Source organism: Cryptomeria japonica, unplaced genomic scaffold, assembly GCF_030272615.1.
Source record: "Cryptomeria japonica unplaced genomic scaffold, Sugi_1.0 HiC_scaffold_493, whole genome shotgun sequence".
Classification (NCBI taxonomy): Eukaryota; Viridiplantae; Streptophyta; class Pinopsida; order Cupressales; family Cupressaceae; genus Cryptomeria; species Cryptomeria japonica.
This window is the reverse complement of record NW_026729311.1, coordinates 22,242-35,000: the sequence shown is the minus strand read 5'-3', so window position 1 is coordinate 35,000 and position 12,759 is coordinate 22,242. Positions and strand designations below refer to the sequence as shown.

At 62.7% G+C, this 12,759-nt stretch overlaps 2 non-coding genes across 2 annotated transcripts; both read right to left on the bottom strand.

Moving 5' to 3' along the window:
• Nucleotides 1-3,288: 3,288 nt before the first annotated feature.
• On the bottom strand, nucleotides 3,289-3,407 carry LOC131871956 (5S ribosomal RNA). Its single transcript, XR_009370142.1, has one exon. It is a non-coding gene; the product is annotated as a 5S ribosomal RNA (ribosomal RNA).
• A 7,804-nt stretch (nucleotides 3,408-11,211) lies between these two features.
• On the bottom strand, nucleotides 11,212-11,330 carry LOC131871947 (5S ribosomal RNA). The gene has a single exon (XR_009370133.1). It is a non-coding gene; the product is annotated as a 5S ribosomal RNA (ribosomal RNA).
• Between the last annotated feature and the right edge of the window lie 1,429 nt (nucleotides 11,331-12,759).

Below are 12,759 nucleotides of genomic sequence, written 5' to 3'. Positions count from 1 at the left end.
GGGCGGGCTCAAGATGGCACCCGCGTTCCTTTTTTTTCACTATCTTTCAAAACGGAAATTTTAAAATCTCATTTTTGTTTGCCTTTTTCTGGAAATTAGTGAAGGCAGCGCATCAAAGGTGCGCACCTCGCTGCCCACCACGGTGCGCAACGCCGGTGGGCACCCGGGAGTGCTTCGAAGTGTGCTCCAAGGTGCTGCGTGCACGTTGTCGGAGCCCGGTTTGCCCCGGGTGCGCACCTCGCGTGCACCTTCGTCGGGGTGGGCACCTTGGCTGGGTTTGCCCCGGCTGCGCTCCGAAGCGGGGTTATTGGAGCGCCGCCTCTTTTTTTGTCGGAGCGTTTGGTGGGGTTTCTCGCATTGGCTCTTCCGAGGCCCGGTTGCCACCCTGGCGCGCACGAAGTCGGAAGTAGGGTTAATTGCCCGGGTGCGCACCTTTGCCAGGGTGGGCACCTTACCTGGGCTGCGCACCAGGGCGGGCTCAAGATGGCACGCGCGTTCCGTTTTTTTCACTATCTTTCAAAACGGAAATTTTAAAATCTCCTTTTTTTTTTGCCTTTTCTGGAAATTAGTGAAGGCAGCGCATCAAAGGTGCGCACCTCGCTGCCCACCTTGGTGTGCTCTGAGGTGCGCACCCGGGAGCGCTACGAAGTGTGCTCCAAGGTGCGGCGTGCACGTTGTCGGAGCCCGGTTTGCCCCGGGTGCGCACCTCGCCTGCACCTTGGCCGGGGTGGGCACCTTGGCTGGGTTTGCCCAGGGTGCGCTCCGAAGCGGGGTTACTGGAGCGCCCCCTCTTTTTTTGTCAGAGCGTTTGGTGGGGTTTCTCGCATTGGCTCTTCCCAGGCCCGGTTGTTGGGTGCGCTCCCACCCTGGCGCGCGCGAAGTTGGAAGTTGGGTTAATTGCCCGGGCGCGCACCTTCGCCAGGGTGGGCACCTTGGTGCGCACACCTTGGCTGGGCTGCGCACCAGGGCGGGCTCAAGATGGCACCAGCATTCCCTTTTTCTCACTATCTTTCAAAACGGAAATTTTAAAATCTCGTTTTTTTTTTGCCTTTTATGGAAATTAGTGAAGGCATCGCATCAAAGGTGCGCACCTCGCTGCCCACCTTGGTGTGCTCCGAGGTGCCCACCACGGTGCGCAACGCCGGTGCGAACCCGGGAGCGCCCCGATGTGTGCTCCAAGGTGCGGCGTGCACGAAGTCGGACCCCGGTTTGCCCCGGGTGCGCACCTCGCGTGCACCTTGGTGCGCACACCTTGGCTGGGTTGCGCGGCCTGGTGGGCACCATGGTGCGCACCAAGGAGCGCTCCGAAGTGTGCTCCAAGGTGCGGCGTGCACGAAGTCGGAGCCCGGTTTGCCCCGGGTACGCACCTCGCGTGCACCTTCGCCGGGGTGGGCACCTCGGCTGGGTTGCGCGCCCTGGTGCGCACCAAGGAGCGCTCCGAAGTGTGCTCCAAGGTGCGGCGTGCACGAAGTCGGAGCCCGGTTTGCCCCGGGTGCGCACCTTCGCCGCGGTGCGCACCATGGCGTGCACGAAGTCGGAGCCCGGTTTGCCCCGGGTGCGCACCTCGCGTGCACCTTCGGCGGGGTTGCGCGCCCTGGTGGGCACCATGGTGCGCACCAAGGAGCGCTCCGAAGTGTGCTCCAAGGTGCGGCGTGCACGAAGTCGGAGCCCGGTTTGCCCCGGGTGCGCACCTCGCGTGCACCTTCGGCGGGGTTGCGCGCCCTGGTGGGCACCATGGTGCGCACCAAGGAGCGCTCCGAAGTGTGCTCCAAGGTGCGGCGTGCACGAAGTCGGAGCCCGGTTTGCCCCGGGTGCGCACCTCGCGTGCACCTTCGCCGCGGTGGGCACCATGGCGTGCACGAAGTCGGAGCCCGGTTTGCCCCGGGTGCGCACCTCGCGTGCACCTTCGCCGGGGTGGGCACCTCGGCTGGGTTGCGCGCCCTGGTGCGCACCAAGGAGCGCTCCGAAGTGTGCTCCAAGGTGCGGCGTGCACGAAGTCGGAGCCCGGTTTGCCCCGGGTGCGCACCTCGCGTGCACCTTCGCCAGGGTGGGCACCTCGGTGCGCACACCTTCTCAATGTTTTCTTGCCTTTTCTGGAAATTGGTGAAGGCAGCGCATCAAAGGTGCGCACCTCGGTGTGCTCCGAGGTGCGAACCCGAGAGCGCTCCGAGGTGCCCACGAAGTCGAAAGTCGGGTTAATTGCATTGTTTTCCCCGGGTGCGCTCCGAGGTGCGCAACATCGGCGCGCACCAAGGAGGGCTCCGAAGTGTGCTCCAAGGTGCGCACGATGGCGTGCACCTCTGGTGCGCACGATTCGGAGCTCGGTTTGACCGGGGTGCGCACACCTTGGCTGGGTTGCGCACCTTTTGTGCGCTCCAAGGTGCGCACGAAGTCGGAGCTCGGTTTGCCCCGGGTGCGCACCTTCGCCAGGGTGCGCACCTTGATGCGCACGCCTTGGCTGGGCTGCGCACCTTGGTGGGCGCCATGGTGCGCACCTTTCGTGCGCTCCAAGGTGCGCACGAAGTCGGAGCTCGGTTTGCCCCGGGTGCGCACCTTGGTGGGCGCCATGGTGCACTCCGAGGTGCCCAAGATTGGTGCGCACCAAGGAGCGCTCCGAAGTGCGCTCCAAGGTGCGCGCGAAGTCGAAAGTTGGGTTAATTGTCCGGTTTGCCTCGGGTGCGCACCTTGCGTGCACCTTCGCCAGGGTGGGCGCCTTGGTGCGCACACCTTGGCTGGGCTGCGCACACCTTGGCACCCGCGTTTCCTTCATTTTAAATTTTTTTTTTTTACAATCTCTCAAGTGGGAAATTCTATAATCTCAACTTTTTTTGCCTTTTCAGGAAACTTTTGAATGGAGCGCATCATTGGTGCGCTCCGAAGTGTGCTCCAAAGCTCTCTCCAGCTGCGTGCACCTGCCCCGGCCGCGCACCCGGCCCCGCCCAGCTTCGCTCACCTGTCCCGGGCGTCTGGTGCGGAACCTTAGAGTAAGAAACATCACCGTGCACCTTGGCCAACGTGCGCGACTCGACCGAGCGCGCACTGGCCGAGGTGCACACCGATTTCACCTGGGTGCGCGCGCAGCACCTCGGGCGCACCGGGGTGCGCGCACAACGCCCGGGTTGCACCGTGGCCTGTGTGCTCGGGGCGCCTCGGGTGCGCGCTCGGTGTCGCCCCCGCGCGCGCGGTAGTGCGGGCAGCGCACCCCGGCCCGGCCCGGCCCCGACGAGAACGCAAACGGGCAAAAGGTTTATTCAAATAGCATTGCGACGCCCGGCGAAAAACTAAAAAAGGGTGCAACACCGGGACTTCCCGGGAGGTCACCCATCCCAGTACTACTCCGGCCCAAGCGCGCTTAACTGCGGAGTTCTGATGGGATCCGGTGCACTAACGCTGGTATGATCGCACCCGTTATGAGCTTGTCGCAGTGTGTACTTAGCAAACCGCGACCCACGTGCGAATCCACCCCGGCCACCCACCCCCGTCGAGGTGCACACCCTCCCTCGCGAAGTGCGCCCCGTTCGCCAAGTGTGAGCCCTGCCCGGGTGCGCGCACCTTGCTAGGGCGTCGGGTGTGCACCCGGCCCGGCCTACGTGCGTGCACCTGGAGGGGGCGTCGTGTGCGTGCAGTGTCCCGTCTGCAACGCGGTGCCCACACACCACCTCGGGCGCAACGACCTGCGCTCACATGTGGGCCGAGTGCACCTTGGTGCATGTTCGGGGCGCCTCGGGTGCACGCTCGATCTTGCCCCGGTGCACCAAGGCGCTCGGTTTGCCCCGGGTGCGCACTTGGTGCAAGGTGGGCACCCAAAATAGGGATCAAGCACCAAAACACAAGTTTCGGGATGCAAAATGGGACCCAAGGACCACAAATGCGTTCCAAGACCCATGATGGGTCCACGAGAACAAAAATGTGTTCCGAGACTTAATAAACAAATATTGGGTTTTAGGAGAAGAAACATGCTCTGATGCCCAAAACGAGAATCGACCCCGAAAAGGCCACAGGCCAAAAGTGGGATGCGAGACAAAAAAAAATGGGACCCGAGGACCAAAATTGGGTTCCCAGGTCGAAGACAGGGCAACCGGACAAGAAACGACCTCTAAGGCTCGAAATGAGTCCCGACGACTAAAACTTGACAAGAAGCACCCATCAGGCACCCAACTCGACACCCATGGGATGCCGACCCACCCGGGCTTCCACCTAGCACACCTTGGCACCCACCCACCCTCGCACCCAACCTCGCACCCAACTTAGCACCTTTGAACCCACATTGGCACTCACCCTGACCCTGGCACCTTGGAACCCACATTGGCACTCACCTTGACCCTGGCACCCACCTTTGCACTCACCTTGGGACCCACCCTGGCTCCCACCTCGGCACCCACCCAGACACCCACCTTGGTTCCTTGGCACCCACCTTGGATCCTTGGCACCCACCCCGACACCCACCTTGGCACGCAACTTGGCTACTTGCCACCCACCTTGGCTCCTTGACGCCCACCCCGACAACCACCCCGTGACCTACCCTGGCTAGGGTTGGTGCACACCCACCCTGGTGCCCACCTTGGCACCCACCCTATGACCCACCTTGGCACGCACCTTAGTACCCACCCCGTTACCCACCCTAGGACCCACCCCGTGACCCACCTTGGCCAGGGTGGGTGCCTTGGTGCGCACAACTTGCCTGGGCTGCACACCAGGGCGGGCTCAAGATGGCACCCGCGTTCCGTTTTTTTCACTATCTTTCAAAACGGAAATTTTAAAATCTCATTTTTTTCTTTTTTTTGCCTTTTCTGGAAATTAGTGAAGGCAGCGCATCAAAGGTGCGCAATGCTGGTGCGAACCCGGGAGCGCTCCGATGTGTGCTCCAAGGTGCGGCGTGCACGAAGTTCGAGCCCGGTTTGCCCCGGGTGCGCACCTCGCGTGCACCTTCGCCGGGGTGAGCACCTTGGCTGGGTTGCGCGCCCTGGTGCGTACCAAGGAGCGCTCTGAAGTGTGCTCCAAGGTGCGGCGTGCACGAAGTCGGAGCCCGGTTTGCCCCGGGTGTGCACCTCGGGTGCGCACCTCGCGTGCACCTTCGCTGCGGTGGGCACCTTGGCTGGGTTGCGCGCCTTGGTGGGCACCATGCAGTGCACGAAGTCGGAGCCCGGTTTGCCCCGGGCGCGCACCTCCGCCAGGGTGGGCACCTTGGTGCGCACAACTTGCCTGGGCTGCGCACCAGGAAGGGCTCAAGATGGCACCCGCGTTCCGTTTTTTTCACTATCTTTCAGAACGGAAATTTTAAAATATCGTTTTTTTTTGCCTTTTCTGGAAATTAGTGAAGGCAGCGCATCAAAGGTGCGCAACGCTGGTGCGAACCTGGGAGCGCTCCGATGTGTGCTCCAAGGTGCGGCGTGCACGAAGTCGGAGCCCGGTTTGCCCCGGGTGCGCCCTGGTGGGCACCATGGTGCGCACCAAGGAGCGCTCCGAAGTGTGCTCCAAGGTGCGGCCTGCACGAAGTCGGAGCCCGGTTTGCCCCGGGTGTGCACCTCGGGTGGGCACCTTGGTGCGCATGCCTTGCCTGGGCTGCGCACCAGGGCGGGCTCAAGATGGCACCCGCGTTCCTTTTTTTTCACTATCTTTCAAAACGGAAATTTTAAAATCTCATTTTTTTTTGCCTTTTTCTGGAAATTAGTGAAGGCAGCGCATCAAAGGTGCGCACCTCGCTGCCCACCACGGTGCGCAACGCCGGTGGGCACCCGGGAGTGCTTCGAAGTGTGCTCCAAGGTGCTGCGTGCACGTTGTCGGAGCCCGGTTTGCCCCGGGTGCGCACCTCGCGTGCACCTTCGTCGGGGTGGGCACCTTGGCTTGGTTTGCCCCGGCTGCGCTCCGAAGCGGGGTTATTGGAGCGCCGCCTCTTTTTTTGTCGGAGCGTTTGGTGGGGTTTCTCGCATTGGCTCTTCCGAGGCCCGGTTGCCACCCTGGCGCGCACGAAGTCGGAAGTAGGGTTAATTGCCCGGGTGCGCACCTTTGCCAGGGTGGCACCTTACCTGGGCTGCGCACCAGGGCGGGCTCAAGATGGCACGCGCGTTCCGTTTTTTTCACTATCTTTCAAAACGGAAATTTTAAAATCTCCTTTTTTTTTTGCCTTTTCTGGAAATTAGTGAAGGCAGCGCATCAAAGGTGCGCACCTCGCTGCCCACCTTGGTGTGCTCTGAGGTGCGCACCCGGGAGCGCTACGAAGTGTGCTCCAAGGTGCGGCGTGCACGTTGTCGGAGCCCGGTTTGCCCCGGGTGCGCACCTCGCCTGCACCTTGGCCGGGGTGGGCACCTTGGCTGGGTTTGCCCAGGGTGCGCTCCGAAGCGGGGTTACTGGAGCGCCCCCTCTTTTTTTGTCAGAGAGTTTGGTGGGGTTTCTCGCATTGGCTCTTCCCAGGCCCGGTTGTTGGGTGCGCTCCCACCCTGGCGCGCGCGAAGTTGGAAGTTGGGTTAATTGCCCGGGCGCGCACCTTCGCCAGGGTGGGCACCTTGGTGCGCAAACCTTGGCTGGGCTGCGCACCAGGGCGGGCTCAAGATGGCACCAGCATTCCCTTTTTCTCACTATCTTTCAAAACGGAAATTTTAAAATCTCGTTTTTTTTTTGCCTTTTATGGAAATTAGTGAAGGCATCGCATCAAAGGTGCGCACCTCGCTGCCCACCTTGGTGTGCTCCGAGGTGCCCACCACGGTGCGCAACGCCGGTGCGAACCCGGGAGCGCCCCGATGTGTGCTCCAAGGTGCGGCGTGCACGAAGTCGGACCCCGGTTTGCCCCGGGTGCGCACCTCGCGTGCACCTTGGTGCGCACACCTTGGCTGGGTTGCGCGGCCTGGTGGGCACCATGGTGCGCACCAAGGAGCGCTCCGAAGTGTGCTCCAAGGTGCGGCGTGCACGAAGTCGGAGCCCGGTTTGCCCCGGGTGCGCACCTTCGCCGCGGTGGGCACCATGGCGTGCACGAAGTCGGAGCCCGGTTTGCCCCGGGTGCGCACCTCGCGTGCACCTTCGCCGGGGTGGGCACCTCGGCTGGGTTGCGCGCCCTGGTGCGCACCAAGGAGCGCTCTGAAGTGTGCTCCAAGGTGCGGCGTGCACGAAGTCGGAGCCCGGTTTGCCCCGGGTGTGCACCTCGCGTGCACCTTCGCTGCGGTGGGCACCTTGGCTGGGTTGCGCGCCTTGGTGGGCACCATGCAGTGCACGAAGTCGGAGCCCGGTTTGCCCCGGGCGCGCACCTCCGCCAGGGTGGGCACCTTGGTGCGCACAACTTGCCTGGGCTGCGCACCAGGAAGGGCTCAAGATGGCACCCGCGTTCCGTTTTTTTCACTATCTTTCAGAACGGAAATTTTAAAATATCGTTTTTTTTTGCCTTTTCTGGAAATTAGTGAAGGCAGCGCATCAAAGGTGCGCAACGCTGGTGCGAACCTGGGAGCGCTCCGATGTGTGCTCCAAGGTGCGGCGTGCACGAAGTCGGACCCCGGTTTGCCCCGGGTGCGCACCTCGCGTGCACCTTGGTGCGCACACCTTGGTTGGGTTGCGCGCCCTGGTGGGCACCATGGTGCGCACCAAGGAGCGCTCCGAAGTGTGCTCCAAGGTGCGGCGTGCACGAAGTCGGAGCCCGGTTTGCCCCGGGTGCGCACCTCGCGTGCACCTTCGCCGCGGTGGGCACCATGGCGTGCACGAAGTCGGAGCCCGGTTTGCCCCGGGTGCGCACCTCGCGTGCACCTTCGCCGGGGTGGGCACCTTGGTGTGCAGACCTTGGCTGGGTTGCGCGCCCTGGTGGGCACCATGGTGCGCACCAAGGAGCGCTCCGAAGTGTGCTCCAAGGTGCGGCCTGCACGAAGTCGGAGCCCGGTTTGCCCCGCGTGTGCACCTCGGGTGGGCACCTTGGTGCGCATGCCTTGCCTGGGCTGCGCACCAGGGCGGGCTCAAGATGGCACCCGCGTTCCTTTTTTTTCACTATCTTTCAAAACGGAAATTTTAAAATCTCATTTTTGTTTGCCTTTTTCTGGAAATTAGTGAAGGCAGCGCATCAAAGGTGCGCACCTCGCTGCCCACCACGGTGCGCAACGCCGGTGGGCACCCGGGAGTGCTTCGAAGTGTGCTCCAAGGTGCTGCGTGCACGTTGTCGGAGCCCGGTTTGCCCCGGGTGCGCACCTCGCGTGCACCTTCGTCGGGGTGGGCACCTTGGCTGGGTTTGCCCCGGCTGCGCTCCGAAGCGGGGTTATTGGAGCGCCGCCTCTTTTTTTGTCGGAGCGTTTGGTGGGGTTTCTCGCATTGGCTCTTCCGAGGCCCGGTTGCCACCCTGGCGCGCACGAAGTCAGAAGTAGGGTTAATTGCCCGGGTGCGCACCTTTGCCAGGGTGGGCACCTTACCTGGGCTGCGCACCAGGGCGGGCTCAAGATGGCACGCGCGTTCCGTTTTTTTCACTATCTTTCAAAACGGAAATTTTAAAATCTCCTTTTTTTTTTGCCTTTTCTGGAAATTAGTGAAGGCAGCGCATCAAAGGTGCGCACCTCGCTGCCCACCTTGGTGTGCTCTGAGGTGCGCACCCGGGAGCGCTACGAAGTGTGCTCCAAGGTGCGGCGTGCACGTTGTCGGAGCCCGGTTTGCCCCGGGTGCGCACCTCGCCTGCACCTTGGCCGGGGTGGGCACCTTGGCTGGGTTTGCCCAGGGTGCGCTCCGAAGCGGGGTTACTGGAGCGCCCCCTCTTTTTTTGTCAGAGCGTTTGGTGGGGTTTCTCGCATTGGCTCTTCCCAGGCCCGGTTGTTGGGTGCGCTCCCACCCTGGCGCGCGCGAAGTTGGAAGTTGGGTTAATTGCCCGGGCGCGCACCTTCGCCAGGGTGGGCACCTTGGTGCGCACACCTTGGCTGGGCTGCGCACCAGGGCGGGCTCAAGATGGCACCAGCATTCCCTTTTTCTCACTATCTTTCAAAACGGAAATTTTAAAATCTCGTTTTTTTTTTGCCTTTTATGGAAATTAGTGAAGGCATCGCATCAAAGGTGCGCACCTCGCTGCCCACCTTGGTGTGCTCCGAGGTGCCCACCACGGTGCGCAACGCCGGTGCGAACCCGGGAGCGCCCCGATGTGTGCTCCAAGGTGCGGCGTGCACGAAGTCGGACCCCGGTTTGCCCCGGGTGCGCACCTCGCGTGCACCTTGGTGCGCACACCTTGGCTGGGTTGCGCGGCCTGGTGGGCACCATGGTGCGCACCAAGGAGCGCTCCGAAGTGTGCTCCAAGGTGCGGCGTGCACGAAGTCGGAGCCCGGTTTGCCCCGGGTACGCACCTCGCGTGCACCTTCGCCGGGGTGGGCACCTCGGCTGGGTTGCGCGCCCTGGTGCGCACCAAGGAGCGCTCCGAAGTGTGCTCCAAGGTGCGGCGTGCACGAAGTCGGAGCCCGGTTTGCCCCGGGTGCGCACCTTCGCCGCGGTGCGCACCATGGCGTGCACGAAGTCGGAGCCCGGTTTGCCCCGGGTGCGCACCTCGCGTGCACCTTCGGCGGGGTTGCGCGCCCTGGTGGGCACCATGGTGCGCACCAAGGAGCGCTCCGAAGTGTGCTCCAAGGTGCGGCGTGCACGAAGTCGGAGCCCGGTTTGCCCCGGGTGCGCACCTCGCGTGCACCTTCGGCGGGGTTGCGCGCCCTGGTGGGCACCATGGTGCGCACCAAGGAGCGCTCCGAAGTGTGCTCCAAGGTGCGGCGTGCACGAAGTCGGAGCCCGGTTTGCCCCGGGTGCGCACCTCGCGTGCACCTTCGCCGCGGTGGGCACCATGGCGTGCACGAAGTCGGAGCCCGGTTTGCCCCGGGTGCGCACCTCGCGTGCACCTTCGCCGGGGTGGGCACCTCGGCTGGGTTGCGCGCCCTGGTGCGCACCAAGGAGCGCTCCGAAGTGTGCTCCAAGGTGCGGCGTGCACGAAGTCGGAGCCCGGTTTGCCCCGGGTGCGCACCTCGCGTGCACCTTCGCCAGGGTGGGCACCTCGGTGCGCACACCTTCTCAATGTTTTCTTGCCTTTTCTGGAAATTGGTGAAGGCAGCGCATCAAAGGTGCGCACCTCGGTGTGCTCCGAGGTGCGAACCCGAGAGCGCTCCGAGGTGCCCACGAAGTCGAAAGTCGGGTTAATTGCATTGTTTTCCCCGGGTGCGCTCCGAGGTGCGCAACATCGGCGCGCACCAAGGAGGGCTCCGAAGTGTGCTCCAAGGTGCGCACGATGGCGTGCACCTCTGGTGCGCACGATTCGGAGCTCGGTTTGACCGGGGTGCGCACACCTTGGCTGGGTTGCGCACCTTTTGTGCGCTCCAAGGTGCGCACGAAGTCGGAGCTCGGTTTGCCCCGGGTGCGCACCTTCGCCAGGGTGCGCACCTTGATGCGCACGCCTTGGCTGGGCTGCGCACCTTGGTGGGCGCCATGGTGCGCACCTTTCATGCGCTCCAAGGTGCGCACGAAGTCGGAGCTCGGTTTGCCCCGGGTGCGCACCTTGGTGGGCGCCATGGTGCACTCCGAGGTGCCCAAGATTGGTGCGCACCAAGGAGCGCTCCGAAGTGCGCTCCAAGGTGCGCGCGAAGTCGAAAGTTGGGTTAATTGTCCGGTTTGCCTCGGGTGCGCACCTTGCGTGCACCTTCGCCAGGGTGGGCGCCTTGGTGCGCACACCTTGGCTGGGCTGCGCACACCTTGGCACCCGCGTTTCCTTCATTTTAAATTTTTTTTTTTTACAATCTCTCAAGTGGGAAATTCTATAATCTCAACTTTTTTTGCCTTTTCAGGAAACTTTTGAATGGAGCGCATCATTGGTGCGCTCCGAAGTGTGCTCCAAAGCTCTCTCCAGCTGCGTGCACCTGCCCCGGCCGCGCACCCGGCCCCGCCCAGCTTCGCTCACCTGTCCCGGGCGTCTGGTGCGGAACCTTAGAGTAAGAAACATCACCGTGCACCTTGGCCAACGTGCGCGACTCGACCGAGCGCGCACTGGCCGAGGTGCACACCGATTTCACCTGGGTGCGCGCGCAGCACCTCGGGCGCACCGGGGTGCGCGCACAACGCCCGGGTTGCACCGTGGCCTGTGTGCTCGGGGCGCCTCGGGTGCGCGCTCGGTGTCGCCCCCGCGCGCGCGGTAGTGCGGGCAGCGCACCCCGGCCCGGCCCGGCCCCGACGAGAACGCAAACGGGCAAAAGGTTTATTCAAATAGCATTGCGACGCCCGGCGAAAATCTAAAAAAGGGTGCAACACCGGGACTTCCCGGGAGGTCACCCATCCCAGTACTACTCCGGCCCAAGCGCGCTTAACTGCGGAGTTCTGATGGGATCCGGTGCACTAACGCTGGTATGATCGCACCCGTTATGAGCTTGTCGCAGTGTGTACTTAGCAAACCGCGACCCACGTGCGAATCCACCCCGGCCACCCACCCCCGTCGAGGTGCACACCCTCCCTCGCGAAGTGCGCCCCGTTCGCCAAGTGTGAGCCCTGCCCGGGTGCGCGCACCTTGCTAGGGCGTCGGGTGTGCACCCGGCCCGGCCTACGTGCGTGCACCTGGAGGGGGCGTCGTGTGCGTGCAGTGTCCCGTCTGCAACGCGGTGCCCACACACCACCTCGGGCGCAACGACCTGCGCTCACATGTGGGCCGAGTGCACCTTGGTGCATGTTCGGGGCGCCTCGGGTGCACGCTCGATCTTGCCCCGGTGCACCAAGGCGCTCGGTTTGCCCCGGGTGCGCACTTGGTGCAAGGTGGGCACCCAAAATAGGGATCAAGCACCAAAACACAAGTTTCGGGATGCAAAATGGGACCCAAGGACCACAAATGCGTTCCAAGACCCATGATGGGTCCACGAGAACAAAAATGTGTTCCGAGACTTAATAAACAAATATTGGGTTTTAGGAGAAGAAACATGCTCTGATGCCCAAAACGAGAATCGACCCCGAAAAGGCCACAGGCCAAAAGTGGGATGCGAGACAAAAAAAAATGGGACCCGAGGACCAAAATTGGGTTCCCAGGTCGAAGACAGGGCAACCGGACAAGAAACGACCTCTAAGGCTCGAAATGAGTCCCGACGACTAAAACTTGACAAGAAGCACCCATCAGGCACCCAACTCGACACCCATGGGATGCCGACCCACCCGGGCTTCCACCTAGCACACCTTGGCACCCACCCACCCTCGCACCCAACCTCGCACCCAACTTAGCACCTTTGAACCCACATTGGCACTCACCCTGACCCTGGCACCTTGGAACCCACATTGGCACTCACCTTGACCCTGGCACCCACCTTTGCACTCACCTTGGGACCCACCCTGGCTCCCACCTCGGCACCCACCCAGACACCCACCTTGGTTCCTTGGCACCCACCTTGGATCCTTGGCACCCACCCCGACACCCACCTTGGCACGCAACTTGGCTACTTGCCACCCACCTTGGCTCCTTGACGCCCACCCCGACAACCACCCCGTGACCTACCCTGGCTAGGGTTGGTGCACACCCACCCTGGTGCCCACCTTGGCACCCACCCTATGACCCACCTTGGCACGCACCTTAGTACCCACCCCGTTACCCACCCTAGGACCCACCCCGTGACCCACCTTGGCCAGGGTGGGTGCCTTGGTGCGCACAACTTGCCTGGGCTGCACACCAGGGCGGGCTCAAGATGGCACCCGCGTTCCGTTTTTTTCACTATCTTTCAAAACGGAAATTTTAAAATCTCATTTTTTTCTTTTTTTTGCCTTTTCTGGAAATTAGTGAAGGCAGCGCATCAAAGGTGCGCAATGCTGGTG